The sequence below is a fragment of the Pituophis catenifer genome, unplaced genomic scaffold (assembly GCF_029215685.1).
Source record: "Pituophis catenifer annectens isolate HBS135680 unplaced genomic scaffold, rPitCat1.0.hap2 SCAF_12, whole genome shotgun sequence".
Taxonomy (NCBI): domain Eukaryota; kingdom Metazoa; phylum Chordata; class Lepidosauria; order Squamata; family Colubridae; genus Pituophis; species Pituophis catenifer.
The window spans coordinates 23,421,879-23,438,328 of NW_027256892.1; the positions used below are offsets into that span (position 1 = coordinate 23,421,879).

Consider the following 16,450-nt stretch of genomic DNA (forward strand, 5'->3'; position numbering starts at 1 on the left):
AGGCTTAGATCAGTATGTCCAACTTTGGCAACTTTTAAGGCCTCTGGAGTTCAACTCCAAGAATTTCCTACCTAGGCATGCTGGGTAGGGAATTATGGGAGTTGAAGTCCACAAGTCTTAAAGTTGCCAAGGTTGGACACCCCTGGCCTAGATATTCAAGCTTGAAAGAAGACATCTGAGGAGCTTATATGAGGCTTTGAAGCATCCTATTGTGGCCACTCAGGAAGAGGTAAGTGGGATCCCAATGGGCAAAATGAAGCGTGTGCAATTTAGCTCCTTTAACCATTCAAACCACTATCAAAATATATGCTTGTGGAAAAAAGAGGAACGGAAGGTAAAACCTTTTGTAAATTTCTGAATTCAGTCACAAAATCTCTGGTGTGGAACATATGCAAAACTCAAATCAGCACAGAATATACTATTCTAGACCAATAAAATAACTTGACATAAAGGTAGTATTCGTAGGTCTTATAAACTTATACAAACATACCACTTTCTTCATTTTTCTAGAACAGATGCTGGGCATAAAACATTCAATCTGTAAGGTATATCTGTTCCAATTTGTTGCATATGTCAATATTTTGGAAATGGGAATAGAAATAACACACACATTAAGATACCAAAGAATTAATCAACACCAGAGATGGGCAGAAGGTAAATGTGTGAATGATGTACAGTAGATCGCCCAACTGTTCCTCAATTGTAGAAGCAACCAACCAAGTTATTTCCCTCCATTCCTGGAATTAAAGCAGATGAAGTGATGGAAACATGAGCTTTTAAACCCTGGACATTCACATGGGAGATTGAAGGGAAAAAGTGCCCAATTCTTTAAATCTTAGGAGGGCATTTTATGTAAGACGTTCCGATTGGTGGATTATTTTATCCCGCAAAAATAAATAGTGCAGAATGTCTCAGATGTTCCCCACTTACACAAGATGGTTATTTTTTAGTTTCAGCATTAGCTCTCTCAGGAGTTACATGTATGAGTTTCTGGGAATCTTCTTAGCCCTTCATTGTATTTTTCCGGGAGGGAAAAGATCACACTTCCATGTAATTCCCTGCACAGGAAAGGATAAGAGAATGGAAGAAAAGCAGGAACTTAAAACAGCATCAGTGAACTTAAGAAACAATGCTATCTAACTCGCACATTTTTTTTTCCAGGAATCTGACAGCACCTTTTCCAAGTAACAAATTTTATTACAAGCATAAGCTGCAACTCATGAAAGTTTATGCCTTTGAATAAAATCTGTGACTTGGAGCGAGTGCTGCCAGTTTTATAGACTATCACAGCTCTCCTCCTATAATCTCATTCTTTTGTGAATAGGAACTAGACAATTTATGCCAGGGAAGGCTGTCAACAAGTAGCAGCTTGATTCCCCCTAGTAGAATCTGCCCAGTTTACCCAGGCAACAATACACGGGCACACAATAGATACAAACTTAAGGTAAACCACTCCAAACTAGACTGCAGAAAATACGACTTCAGCAACAGAGTGGTCAATGCTGGAATGCTCTACCTGACTGTGGTTTCTTCCCCAAACCCCCAAAACTTTAACCTTAGACTGTCTACTGTTGACCTCACCCCATTCCTAAGAGGTCTTTAAGGGGCGTGCATAAACGCACCAACTTGCCTACCTATTGATAATCATGTTTATACTTATATCTGTTATCTAATACATGCTTGACAAATAAATAAAATAAAATAAATAAAACAAAACATTTGGAAGCTAAGGGTTCCTTCCTGCTTCCCAGCAGAAGTATATGGACATCAAGGTCATCTATCACTGCAGTGGCCTCATTTTGTCCTCCAGAGCTACATCTTCTGTTCTGAGTATTTAGCAAGGCACTTGAGGATATATTCTTTAATTGGGCATTTGGTACATAATTTGTATGGATTTTGTTGACATTATTGATGGGCTAACATTTTCTTTTTGTTTTTTATTACTGCAGAGTTTGGGCTTGGAGGGATTGATTTCTATAGTTTTAATCTTTTTTTTAAAATGTGTCAACTTGTTCACCTTGGTGATGTATAAGCACTGTACAACTAAGTGGTAATGATGGATGGCTACCTTTCTGATTGAACAGGATACTGAAAATTATTTGATCAAAAGAGGGGCAAAGAAGAAAGTAAAGTATGGAGAAAATTTGTTTTAAGGGATTAATCTGGCAGGGAGAGTATTTGTTACTCACAGAATTTACAGAAAGTAAGTCGTTCTAGTGATTTACATCCTTCACAGGGTACCATTATACTAATTACATCATTTAAGTGATGCCACTACACAAACTGTCCATGGAAATTTGCTCCACTGTATGAAAGGTTAGTTGTATCAAGGTTTAATGAATGAAGGTTTCACTGTACAACTGTACCATTATGCTCCCATCTAATTAGCCAACAAGGAAAAAAAGATTACAATATTAAAACTCTGGCAAATCATGCCAGTTTGCAAAATAGTAATACAGCCCACTGCCTTAAAATAAAAATCCAAAGTGCAATAAGAACATTAAAAAAAAATATTAGTTGGATGGCTTGGGAAAGCCAACATAAAAGAATGCAAATCTAATTGGGACTTCCCTAAACTAGAATATAAACTTAAAGGGCAAATCCTTTCCCAGTTTTAAAACGGAATCCACAATTCGAATGCCCCAAGGTTGTTGAGAACCACACACTAAGGTTTATGAAATAATTCCATGGGATCTAAAACTTGGATTTTGGATGCCTTTCTGAAGAAAGATAAGCTGCTGGTATATATTGAGGTGCGGGTAGTGGTTATGCTATTCCAGAGCTGCACAACTCATTGAGGGGAAAAAACTGCACTGGTAATATCGAAAATTCTTATGTGCTGCACAGAAATACCGATCAGCTGCTCCATGGCAGTGGAAGCACTAGAGTGGGCTGCAGTGACAGCTCCAAATTTATTATAGTACTTATTTTTTAAAGGCTGCTTGGTGGATCATATGTAGCCCCCAGGCTGTATACTATGCAGGCTTGCAGTATATAAGCTTGAAACAAAATGCTTTTAAAATCAAACCTTTTCAAAAAAAGGTGGACATTTAAGGGTTTTAGTCTAACAGTTAATTTCAGTCCATTCCAAAAATAAATCTCTGAAAGGTTCATAAAGTATCACTCATCATGGAAGTATTTCATAGACTGAACTTTAACAATAGCTTCTGAGCATTGCAAAGGCTTGTTCTATAGATCACTGGATTTATCAAAATAATCATACTTCAAAACATCAACAGAAAATAATTCTAAAATGTGGAAACAGAGTAACCTTTGTTCCTTCTGAAAAGGAGCATTTGTAACCAAAGTCAAAACCAAACTTTCCATTCTGGAAAGTGGAAGAAAAAACAAGGGAGGGCTTCGTCTTGGGGATGGGGAACAGAAATATAAACATGAGCGGAAACATTCGTTGGCTTTTCCCAAAAATCAGTACTATACCATTACCAAGGTTTTCTGAGTGTTAATAATCCACTTTCCTTCTCTGGAAAAATCAAGCTTCAACTAAGAAAACCAGATGGTTCCCAGAATGCAACTTAATTTTTTTAAAATATGTTATTAAATGCAGATGAGGCATCTGCTATCTATAAAACCAGTTAATTCTTAAATGCTTAAGATGAGACCCTTTGACAACACTTGCCACAAATATAGCAAAACAATTCTTCCATTTTTACTAAACTAAACTCTTTTGGATTTTTTTTAAAGTTATGCACTTTTCAAGATGGTTAAAAGCCAGTGAAAATATTTTCAAACATATTAGACAAGATATAGACAGTCAGCAGCATTTAGAAAATATTTTGTCTCTAACAATATTAATACTTGAATAAGGAAAGCTGTGATAATGAGGATAGGGATCTAGGTACATTAGCTACATATTTGTGCTTCTGTAAAATAACAATCTTATAATAGAACTCCATTTACTCTCAGGTGATGTTTTATCTTTCAATCTGCCTTTCTTCCATTATGAAACTAAGGAAGATCTTAAAATAGGTTTGAAACGGTTTCCCTGTCAAGCCCTGACCAGAGTTAAGCCTTCAATCTCGGCCTCAATTTGTAAGCCAGAAAACAGGAAGAATGTTATTGCTATTCAATAAGATGCTGCCACTTTGCCTTTAGTTTGGGAATAAATAAAAACTTTTACCAAAAAACAGGTAATATAATCTCACCAGGTACACCTATTTGCCAATAAATTAATACAACTAATCGTCAGAGGACAAGTATAACTATCCCTCTGCAAGTGTCATTTAAATCTATGTGCTACAAATGATGAAACTGCATATATAGGAAAACCTTAACAGCAAGTTCAAACCCTAACATGGAGCTACTATGAATTGTTTGAGATTGTTTATTTCCTGAATTAACCTGCTCTATATTATGAAATAAATAAGCTCATTTTTTGGCTATGACAATCTGAGATGTAAAGGCACATTAAATATCATGATCCTATTTACCAGAACCTATACAGGAAATAGTACTTATTTGTCCAATTCCTGATAAAATACAAACTTTAGGGACTATTTCAAACCTTTCTTTAATCAATGGCCACTCTGAAGACTCCTATAACTGTCATGAAGTACAGATGTCATTGTCTTTTACAAAATTACCTCTTAAATTTTGTCTAATCGTTATTTATGAGAGGATTCAGTTTTTTTCTAGATTCTTTTGGACAATCTGATCCACCAGATTGTATGAATTACCTACTCTAACTGGTAGTGAATATACCAGTTTCCACTGAAAATTTCTCCCATCAACTCTTTTTTCTAAATAGAATATGGAAGGATTCAACATAAGACATTCTTCATGCAATGCAAAGAGCTGATCAATAAGCGCAGTTTTTATAAATGGCAACATGGAAAAATTATAGTTGACTCTTTTAAATGCTTAAAAGCCTGGTACCATTAAGGTACTGCCTTTCCCGAGAGCAGAGGTTGTATACTTCTGAAAGCCAGATGCGATTTTCAACACACGGAAATAGATCGACCAGATGGTCCTTGGATGACACAACAGGACTCGTGCTCCCCCCCACCCCAGACTTCTGCAACTCCTCTCACATTGCTGAAGGCAACATACTAATAACTCACCAAATTATTCAAGTACATGCTATCATAGTTATGCCCTTAATATTTATTCAAGGACATTAACCATTTGAATGGCGGGGGATGGAAAGGAAACCAGAGCCATGTGGTTCATTATTATGAAACACAGAAGCATGTGCAGTTAAAGGATTAATGTCAAGGAAGGGATACTGCATGATACTTTGTATAAGATAAATTGTGTATTATGGTGTTTTTGAAAAACCTAGACGATCTTGAGGACAGAGATCTTGCCACCATCACCATGTAACAGTCTGTCCCCAAAGAAAACATTTTATCTGTACCAATGTATCAATGTTACTATTATCTGCACCAATGTATCAATGTTACTATTCTATCTGAAAGGCCTATGGAAAAGCATTCATTTACTAAGCTCCTCGACTCATAAAGGCCTTCAGAGGTTAACAAATCAAAAATGAAATTCAATGGCTGGGTACCTAAATGAGGACCCAGATTGTGGGGGCAATAAACTGACTTTGTATAAAAAAGAACACCGCTGGGGGGGCCCCCCCAAAAGCCCTACTAAGCAGGTATATACAAAAGTATGAAGGCTATTGCTTAACGCATTGTAAGCCACCCTGAGATTCTGGAGAAGGGCGACATATAAATTGAACCAATAATAAATAAAGTTATAAATCAGACTGTTGGGGTTTTTTTAAAAAAATAAATAAATATCTATGGGAGTTTTTTTTTGTTTTCCTCCAATAATCAACTATTGGAAGCTGTGGTATGTGTGGAAATGTAAATGAAGCAGGCATTTTGAGGCCACTGTTGTTTCTCACCTCTTTGACCAATGATTTTTTAATGATTTTTCCCCCGTTCCAGGCCTGTTTTTCTCCTACTGCTAATGATGCTGATGCTGACCTTCTCTTCTCACCAGCTACCCATCAACTGCCTCCAAGGAGACAGAAGCCTGCCTGGACTCAATTCTACCTCTTGTGCTTCAAAAGTATATCTGGGGATGGAGAGGCTGGCCGATCTCCTTTGCAGGCCTCCTGCTTCCCCCCTCAAGAATCCATTACTTTTTTCTTCTTCTTCTTCCCAGAAAGCCACCAGCATCTTTTGTTCCTTCCCCCCCTTCCCCATAATCTTGTCCCCAGGACTTTGGAGAAAGGCTACCTAGCAAAGCATCCTGATTGCCCCTCGCATAGGGATACATGGGGGGCGGGGGGGGGGGTCTGGCCTCCCCTTCCAGGGTTTACCCCCCCCCCCAGTGTTTTAGGAACTCAAGGTAGACTGCTGCTGGACAAGGAGGCTCCAGTGGACAACAGCCTCTCTCATCTCCCCTCCTCAGCCCACTGTTTCCAACCAAGGCCCCTTCCCCAAGAGGGGGAGGGGAAGTCTGGCCTCCCCTTCCAGGGGTTACCCACCCCCAATGTTTTAGGAGTTCAAGGTAGACTGCTGCTGAATAAGGAGGCTCCACTGGACCACAGCCTCTCTCATCTCCCTCCCCCCCCCGCCCCAGCCCACTGTTCCCAACCAGGCTCCCTTCCTCAAGAGGGGGGTGGTCAGTCCTCCTCTTCCTCCAGGGATCGCCCCCCCACAGTGCTTTAGGAGTTCAAGGTAGACTGTTGCTGGACAAGGAGGCTCCACTGGACTGCAGCCTTTCTCATTTCCCCCCCCCTGCACCCCCCAGCCCACTGTTTCCAACCAGGCCCCCTTCCCCAAGAAGGAAAGGGGTTGGGCCTCCCCTTCCTCCAGCGCTTTAGCTCAAGGTAGACTGCTGCTGGAGGAGGCTCCATTGGACCGCAGCCTCTCTCATCCCCCCCTCAAGCCCACTGTTTCCAACCAGGACCCCTTCCCCAAGAAAGAAAGGGGTTGGGCCTCCCCTTCCTCCAGGGATCGCCCCCCCCAGCGCTTTAGGAGCTCAAGGTAGACTGCTGCTGGAGAAGGAGGCTCCACTGGACCACAGCCTCTCTCATCTCCCCTCCCCTTCAGCCCACTGTTTCCAACCAGGGCCTCTTCCCCAAGAGGGGGGTGGTCAATCCTCCCCTTCCTCCAGGGATCGCCCCCCCCCCCCCCCAGCGCTTTAGAAGTCCACGTTTGACTGCTGCTGGGCAAGGAGGCTCCACTGGACCGCAACCTCTCTCGTCTCCCCCCCCTCAGCCCACTGTTTTCAACCAGGGCCCCTTCCCCAAGAAGGCGGGGGCGGGGGTGTCCGGCCTCCCCTTCCTCCAGCGCTTTAGGAGCTCAAGGTAGACTGCTGCTGGAGAAGGAGGCTCCACTGGACCACAGCCTCTCTCATCTCCCCCCCTTCAGCCCACTGTTTCCAACCAGGGCCTCTTCCCCAAGAGGGGGATGGTCAATCCTCCCCTTCCTCCAGGGATCGCCCCCCCCCAGCGCTTTAGAAGTCCACGTTTGACTGCTGCTGGACAAGGAGGCTCCACTGGACCGCAACCTCTCTCGTCTCCCCTCCCCTCAGCGCACTGTTTCCAACCAGGGCCCCTTCCCCAATTAAGGAGTGGGGGTCGGGCCTCCCCTTCCTCCAGCGCTTTAGGAGCTCAAGGTAGACTGCTGCTGGACGAGGAGGCTCCACTGGAGCGTAGTCTCTCTCTCTCTCTCTCTCTCGCCTCCCCCCGCTTCGTTAACCCAACCCTTCCCTTCCCCTCCAGGCCGGGCGGCGGGTGATGGCGGCGGGCCTTTTTCCTTTCTTTCGCCTTCCCGACCTCCAGCCCCGTCCCCTCCTCTCTCCTCACCGGGCCCCACCGCTTTTTAGGCTCCCCGTCCGGCGGCCGCGTCCTGCATTGACCCGGAAACAGCTCGCTCGCTCGCCCGGGATGGGAAGGAAGGAGCGAGGCAGCGCGCACGACCGGAGGGGAGGAGGGAGCCGGAGAAATGAAAACCAAACATCACGTGACTTCCCTCACGTGAGAGGCGGGAGCCACGCGCCGTTGCCCGGGAGACGCGGCGGCGCCGGGAAGGGCCGCGGGAGACGCGCATGCGCCCCGCGGCCTCTCTCTCTCTCTCTCTCTCTCTCTCTCTCTCTCCCCGTAACGGCCGCCGCGCGGCCCAACGGTTTTTCCCGCCTCTTTCCGTTTAAAAGTCTCCCCCCCCCCCCGCTCCGCGCGACGCCCTTAAAGGGGGGGGGGAATAACGGTCGTTTCCATTGCGCTTTCTGAGGCGATTCTCAGTCATATAAAGGGGGAAAGCTCTATCATGGAAGGGCATATTTTATTTCACACATTTTTTTTTTTAATTTGATTTATATGCCGCCCTTCTCCGGAGATTCAGGGCGGCTTACAATGAGCTAAGCAATAGCCTTCATTCTTTTGTATATTTATACAAAGTCAGCTCATTGCCCCCACAACTGGGTCCTCAATTTATCTACCTTAGAAAGGATGGAAGGCTGAGTCAACCTTGAGCCTTGGCGAGATTCGAACCTGCAGTAATTGCAGGCATCTGGTCTTAATAACAGGGTGCCTTAGACCACTGTACTACCAAGGCTCTTTGTCACCTTGATTTTTTTCCCCCCCTTCTATAATTTTTGAACAGTTCAGAATTTGCATAGAATTGCCATTTAGAAAATAGAAAGTCATGTATGAAAAAAACCCACATCAACCAAGGGGTTTCTTGATTGCTGGCCAATGATCCTCATTTAACCTTAATGGTTGTCCCAAAGGTGCTTTTTTCTCTCCTCCCCCCCCCCCAAGACTTTCTGGTTTTTCTTTGAAGACGTTTCACTTCTCATATGAGAAGCTTCCTCACTTCTGACTGAATGGTGGGGAATGGATCAGTCAGCCAAGCACCTCAAGTCAGAACGGAAGAAGCTTCTTGGATGAGAAGCGAAATGTCTTCAAAAGAAAAAAAACCCAGAAAGTCCAAGTTGCCTCTTGGGGAGGAGAAAAAAAAAGCACCTTTGGGCGCCTCCTGGCTTGTTTAAACCCCGATTTGTTGGCAAAGACATGGTGCCTCCGTGGCTAAGACACCGAGCTTGTCGATCAGAAAGGTCGGCGGTTCGAATCCCTAGCTCAGGTCTCCTGCATGAGCAGGGGGGTTGGACTAGATGACCTCCAAGGTCCCTTTCCAACTCTTGTTACTGTTAACTTGATACCTTTGGTAAGCCACAAAACCTTAAACTAGGTTTAACCTTAAACCTAGTTTAAGGTAAAAAAAAAAGCATCTGCCGTAGCTGTCCCCACACCAGGTGCTGAAGCTGTTATAGTTTCTGAATGAAATGGGTGCTAAATAGGGGGGGTTACACAAGGTTGAAAAGTAAATTAATCTAAGAGTGTCCCTGAGAAGCACCACAGTTTTTCGTTTTTCTGCTGAGACAGGCAGGTCGAGAGTTTTAAATACAACCCTGAATGTTGGCCGGATGCTTTTTCACCTCTTAAAATTCTTCTTTCTTAGGAGTGGTAGGACCCCTGTTTGAGATGGGCAGCTGCCCAGAAAACTGGGGTGCCCCAGAGCCCGGGAACATGGCGATGGGACTTTCATGAGTCCCCTTCTTCAATTGTTCAGGGAGTGCCTATTTTCACACCAAAATTGCCACCACCGCCACTGCTGCTGCTGTTGTCAAGGCTTTATTGATGCTCCCTAAATATTCTGCAATGTGACCCTGATCGGTGGCTTTTGTATAACTAAATGGGAGAGAGATGAATTAAACTGCAGCTTTCAATACATCTGAGGGGTCTTAAACCTCTGTTTCTCAATATTGGAAACATTAAATTGGGTGGACTTCAACTCACAGAATTCTCCACCCAGTATCTACGTACCTACCCACCTTCCATTTTCTTTTCCTCCCTCCTTCCCTCCCAATCTTTCCTCCCTCCCTCCCAATTTTTCTTTCCTTCCTTCCTTCCTTCCTTCCTTCCTTCCTTCCTTCCTTCCTTCCTTCCTTCCTCCCTCCCTCCCTCCCTCCCTCCCTATCCTTCCTTCCTATCCTTCCTCCCAATCTTTCCTCCCTCCCTCCCGCTCCTTCCTTCCTTCCAATCTTTCCTTCCTTCCCTCCCAATTTTTCCTTCCTTCCTTCCTCCCTCCCTCCCTCCCTATCCTTCCTCCCAATCTTTCCTCCCTCCCTCCCTCTCCTTCCTTCCTTCTAATCTTTCCTTCCTTCCCTCCCAATTTTTCCTTCCTTCCTTTCTCCCTCCCTCCCTCCCTTCTTTCCTCCCTCCCTCCCAAATTCCCAATCTTTCCTCCCTTCCATTTTCTTTTCCTCCCTCCCTCCCTCCCAAACTTTCCTCCCTCCCAATTTTTCTTTTCTTCCTTCCTTCCTTCCTTCCTTCCTTCCTTCCTTCCTTCCTTCCTTCCTTCCTTCCTTCCTTCCTTCCTCCCTCCCTCCCTATCCTTCCTTCCTTCCAATCTTTCCTTCCTTCCCTCCCAATTTTTCCTTCCTTCCTTTCTCCCTCCCTCCCTTCTTTCCTCCCTCCCTCCCAAATTCCCAATCTTTCCTGCCTCCCAATTTTTCTTTCTTTCCTCCCTCCCTCCCTCCCTCCCTCCCTCCCTCCTTCCCTATCCTTCCTTCCAATCTTTCCTTCCTTCCCTCTCAATTTTTCCTTCCTTCCTCCCTCCCTCCCTCCCTCCCTATCCTTCCTTCCTATCTTTCCTTCCTTCCCTCCCAATTTTTCCTTCCTTCCTCCTTTCCTCCCTATCCTTCCTTCCTTCCAATCTTTTCTTCCCTCCCAATTTTTCCTCCCTCCCTATCATTCCTCCCAATCTTTCTTTCTTTCCTTCCTCCCTCCCTCCCTCCCGGAGGGAGCAAGGGACTGTGTGAATGGCCAATGTTGAGAGGGACCGGACCTTTTCTCCATTGACTTTCTCACAGCATCCCACAAGCAAAGACTTTGTTAAGGGGAAGGTGGGAAAGGAGCATAGGAGCGTTGACAATCATTTCCTCCTGGATTCCCTCTTGATTTGTGGGAAACTGTCAGGGAACATTGAAAATGAGGCTTATGCAACAACACAGCACTGGCACTGAACAGCACGGTAGTGCTGAAGCAGCAAAACAATCCCAAAATTTCATTCTCTTGGGTCCCAGCATTCTATAAATTAACACATTTGAAGTAACTTCATTGAAAAAAGTTTTGCCCCATGATGCAGCATTTCACCCAATACCAAACAGACATGAGGATTTTATTCATACATAGATGAAGCTCTGCTAATTTAAGAATAGCTTAAGATATTCAGTATATATTCAAACACACCAAGATCCTCAAATTACATCTAACAACTGGTCTTGGGTTTTCGCCATCTTTCTTCAAATAATTGACCCAGATTTATAAATAATGGGATCAAAAGAGGAACAAGCCAAAATTCCTTCCTAGTTTTTCAATTTTTAAAAGGCATAGGAATAGAGGCCCACTTCCATTTTTTCTTTGAAAGGTGTAAATATTGACTAAGCAACCCAGGAAAGATTTGGGTCTTTTTGACCTTTTCCTGCAACCGAAAGTACATCAATCATATTTATAATGAGTAGTGGCTGGTTTTGATTTTTGAATGCTAAACCAAATTATCTGTTGCAGCAGAGAATAAAATATAGGGGAAAAAATTTAAAATATTACATGAGAGTATGTGAGGATGACAGTAGCTGGTGAGCAAACAATGTTACTAATATTTCTGGATGTCCCTTGTATGAGATTGTTGATGGGTCTGAATCCTAGTCAGTGTTGCTTTAATGAGTTTTTTTAAACTACCGAAGGCTATCAGTTTCAAATGCTAGAGTTTACATTACAAGGCCTTACTGGTTCAGACAGCTTAAAAATTAAACCTGTCAGAGCAAATAAACAGGCAAGGTATTCAGTTGAAGGTTTTGCATAAGTGTTAGTATCCCAGTTTATTCCTGCAAATGAGAACAGGAATTTTCTTTTTAAGGTCACTCATAAATGCAGTATGGGTATAGAATCTGGAACAACTTACGTTTTTTGATCAGACAAATCAGTCATTGTAGCTTTCCACTGCAAATCACAGAGGTCTTTCTGCACTCATTTGCATTCCCATTTGGCTGTGAATAAATTACCTTCAACCTTAGTTCATTCGGAGCTAAGCTTAGAAAAGCTGAAGTGCAAAACTCGTCAATGTTACCTGAGATCACAGACAAATTCTGACAGATTTTCTCTTTCAGAAGTAAAGCAACCTCAATTTGAAAAAACCAATTACATATTTGTGAAATATTTTTTTAAAAAAAAATAATTTAGTCATGTTAATTAAAAACTGTACTAACTTTAATATAGTACTTAGATCAGCTTGATTTACTGTCATGCATCATGGTACTTTGAAGATTGAATTATATTTTGCAATATAAAAAGAGAATTAGAACCCTTCTGGAGAACTGGCGGCTACCAGAAAGATTAGCAGATTGTTAAAATAAATTAAGCATATTTTAATAATTCCTCTTTCGTTATTTTTAGGTTCAAACGTGCATCATATTCATTAACTGGCATTACTTAAAACCATCCTGAAATATGTATTATTATCCCTGTGCTGAAAATGAGATGCCAAACCAGCATAGCTTTTCTAATGCAATTGTATAAATTACTTTGTATAAATATACAAAAGTATGAAGGCTATTGCTTAATGCATTGTAAGCTGCCCTGAGTCTCCGGAGAAGGGCGGCATATAAATCAAGTTTAAAAAAAAAAATTGTGAAAAATTTTTACCAGCCACCTTTCTCTCTTCTGCATTATAGCTAGAAACTATTCAGTGTTTTATATTAAGTGAAGCTAATGCTCATTTTTCCTATCCCTATGCCCACACCTGTCTTCTTCACTTTTCAGACCATTTATGATTATCCTATACACAAATATTTGGTCTATTACTATGGTCAGGGACTGAAGGAATGAATTAGTATTTTATAGCGTTCATGTATCAAAGTAAATTCTGTTATCCACTTGTATTTATTCTAACAGGAATTGTGGCCTTTCCTCCATTTTTAAAATATATCATTTTCCAAGGCTGATGTATATTTTAAATATGAACCACTTAATATGCAGGGTGCTTCCTAATCTTAATTTGTTATCTTAATAGTTCTACGAAACACACCATTGTCATTTTACCAAGGAATGAAAATGGGCTTATAGATTAGTGTGCTTAAATCCTAGGACCCAGTATTTCATTGCAGACTTAGATTGACTAGGATCTAGTCCAGGGGTGTCAAACTGGCGGCCTGCGGGCCGGTTGTGTCATGCGCAAGCCACGCCCACCCCAGCTCCGCGAAGGGAAAAACCATCACGTGATGGCAAAGTGACACCGCAAGTTTGACACCCGTGATCTAGTCAAAGAGCCATGGTGGTGCAGTGGTTAAAATGCAGTACTGCAGGCTAACTCACTGCTCACTCCAGGAGTTCGATTCTGAGCAGCTCAAGGTTGACTCAGCCTTCCATCCTTTTGAGGTGGGTAAAATGAGGACCCAGATTGTTGGGGGCAAGAGGCTGACTCTGTAAACTGCTTAGAGAGAGCTGTAAAACACTGTGAAGCGTATATAAATCTAAGTGCTATTGCTATCTTACAAAGCTAGTTCAAAAACTACAATTGCATCTTATGCAGAGGGTGGAAAGTAGAATGTATGTTCTTTGAGTAAAGTGTTGAAGCAAAGGAGGCTGATTCAGAAGATATGATGGATTTTGGAACTGAAGAAAGATTCCTTCAAAGTAATAAAATTTGAATCTGAAGCCTACAACATTTTGCTAGCAGTTTAAGATACCAATAGCGCACATGAATAAGAACCTGAATTGGAACAATAAAGATCAATTCAATAAAATAGCTATTTATCTGCAATGTTTGCTCTCAATGCTCTAGAAAAGAAAGCAAATAAACATTCTTCTCGAAGATAACCAGGTAGAGTAGAAAAATGAAAAAAAAAAACTCTGTTCTTTCACAGCGTGAAAAGGCCATTGTGTTTTTCTTTCTAAGAAACCAGTGAAGATAAAGTTGTCACTCCTAGTAGACACAGTGACCTAAATAAAAAAGATCGGTCCCACCTCCCTTGTTATCAATGCAAACGTTATCTCTTCACATGGACTGGGACCTGCAAAAGCATTCTGTTTTGATTTAACGGAACTTGAAATCTCAGTAATTGCATCCACGGAGATCAGAGATAACCCATCATTCTCATCAATATATTAATGCATCCAAAAGTCAAATCTCCAACTGGACACCCAGGGAAAAAAAATAAATCCCTTTAAGGTTGAATGTAAATGAACTCGTCTGGAAATCAAAACTCATCCAACATTCATTAAAGAAAGAGCTTCTAGTATTTTACTTATCGTAGGGGAGTTTCATATAACCTGTATAAGAGCCGGACTTGGCAAAAGCCCAAGGTGGCCATTTTAACATGGAACAGAGGAAGACTAAGTCTGCAACCCTCACTTACCTGCCTCTTGGGGCTATGAAGCTGAAGGCTTGTAATGGGTGGCCGGTATAGTAAAACAATTAAAAAAGGATAATAAAGGCATTCTATTTGAATTGATCTAATCTTCTCTTCCCACTGGGATCTAAAGAGAGATCTTTCTAGAATTACCACATTTTATCAATGGACTGGGAAAATTAACAAAAGCCTGAATTTCATTTACATGTGAGTAGGAAAAAGAAAGGTCAGTTGAAAACTGCTTTTACTTTGCGCTCGAGTGCCCAATAGCAGAATAAAACAGCTCTCTGTGTCTTACCTGTCTTGCAGCACTGAAAAAGTTACCCCTCAGCTAGAAGACACTTTATTAATCGGTCTACTAATTTCTTGGAAATTTCAGACTCAAAACTCTGGTTCGTGATTCACAGATACAAAAAGTGAGATACAGACACAAAGCATTAGATGCAAATTGTGTACATGTAAAGGAAATTCAATGACGTATTCAGAAACAGGTCCAGATTGTGAAGAGTTTGAACCACCTTTGAGTATGGTTTATACTGTAAAACAGCGTTGACTGGTTCCTCCATTGAAATAATTAATTTCCTCAATAGAAATGTAAAGACTGTATATATTTATATGTAAAGAAAGAAGCAGACATCCTGCGAGCTCTGGAACTTAAAATTTTAAAATAATTAAAATTTTATTTTACTAAGTTTTCGTCAGTCATCTGCTGACATCATCAGAGTATTAAACTACCATTACAGAGATCTCTGCCTTTATATGCCATTAATCAATTTAGCCCTTGCACGTGTAATAGGTCCTTCCAGCCGTCTCCTACTTGTAATCAGCTGTGTTGTTTTTGCTGGATGTGGAGGCTTAATTCCTACTGTTTCCTCCCTCCTAGCTTGCTTATCATTGGGGGATGATGTTAGCCTGTCAACCATTGCAATTTGCTGCCTTGTCCGTGACCTAGTGGTCGGCCAGGTTCGTTACTCATTAATCCTATCTGTTACAGTTTGAGACAGCCCTGCCAGGGTGATCTGTGTTTGGTCCAGGACTAACTACGCCTTCACAGGCTGAGTCTGTATGCTCAGAGGTGGAGGGTGGGTGCCTTTAGTCTCTACTCACTGATGGAAAGCCGTCTCTGCTCATCCTGCAGCGTCTTTCCTGGTGTCTCAAAGCCTGGTAGGCCGGTGGCAGTTCGATATGCCTGTTGATGGAATTATTATTGGAGAACCAGGCTTCTTTTAGTAGGCATCCTCCTTTAGTCCTATCATGGGCAATAACCTCAGCTTCTTGAAAATCAAATGTTTGTTTGTGCTCCTTCATATGCCTCCAGATCTGGGAGCGTTGTTCCTTATGTCGGACAGCCAGTTCGTGTTCATGTATAATTTATATTTGCTAATAAAGAAATAAAGAGAAGGTGAAAGGGAAGCCATATGCTCCCTCCCATATTGAGGTAGACCAGGTGCTTCAATAGAAAAACACTTATATATATACACTTATTTATAACACTTATATATCCTTGTGCATCAGACTGCTGCTGAAGTATTTTTGAACTGAAATGAGGGTTCGGAGTGAGTGAGAGAGAAAAGAGCAGGGGCAGCAACTGAGTTCTGCAAGTGTTGCAGTACTGCATATTTAGAATCATTGTGAAATTGGAAGGCTTTATACATTTACAAAGATAAATATCTAAATAAAATGCCGAGCCTCCTTCAGTGCTATAAACTGTGCATTCATAAACCAAAGTCTATGGATAGCTTATCCTCAAACCTGCTCGTATTACAGAAATAATAGCTTGCACCGAGCCTAAATCTACATTTTGATGATGGGATTAGTGCTTATTATCTCAGTTCTACCCCATACTTCCTTGCAAAATGGGACGGCTAACATTTTAAGCCTCAAGAGCATCAAACAGGAATAGAAGAAGAAGAAGAAGAACAGTCACAGCGAAGTTGTCAATAAAATCTACGTGCAGACATTATTGTAATAAAGTTACTATGTTTAGAAGAAGAAGGGAAAAAAAAAAAACCTTAGGATATGCAAAATCCACTGCCGGTGACGCAGTTTAAACAGGCAT

The 16,450-nt window shown here is 42.0% G+C and overlaps 1 protein-coding gene across 2 annotated transcripts in view; it reads right to left on the reverse strand.

Annotated features, from left to right (window-relative positions):
• The window catches only part of LOC139323327 (tubulin-specific chaperone cofactor E-like protein), a 91,113-nt gene extending 83,280 nt beyond the window's left edge, over nucleotides 1-7,833 (reverse strand). The window contains exons 1-2 of one of the 2 annotated variants that reach the window (XM_070952651.1): nucleotides 7,787-7,832; nucleotides 931-1,058 (exon numbers count right to left, since the gene is read on the reverse strand). The gene's annotated coding sequence lies outside the window, so the exon portion shown is untranslated. Of the gene's footprint in view, nucleotides 1-930; nucleotides 1,059-7,786 lie in introns of both variants that reach the window. The other variant, XM_070952652.1, reaches the window with a different exon arrangement.
• Between the last annotated feature and the right edge of the window lie 8,617 nt (nucleotides 7,834-16,450).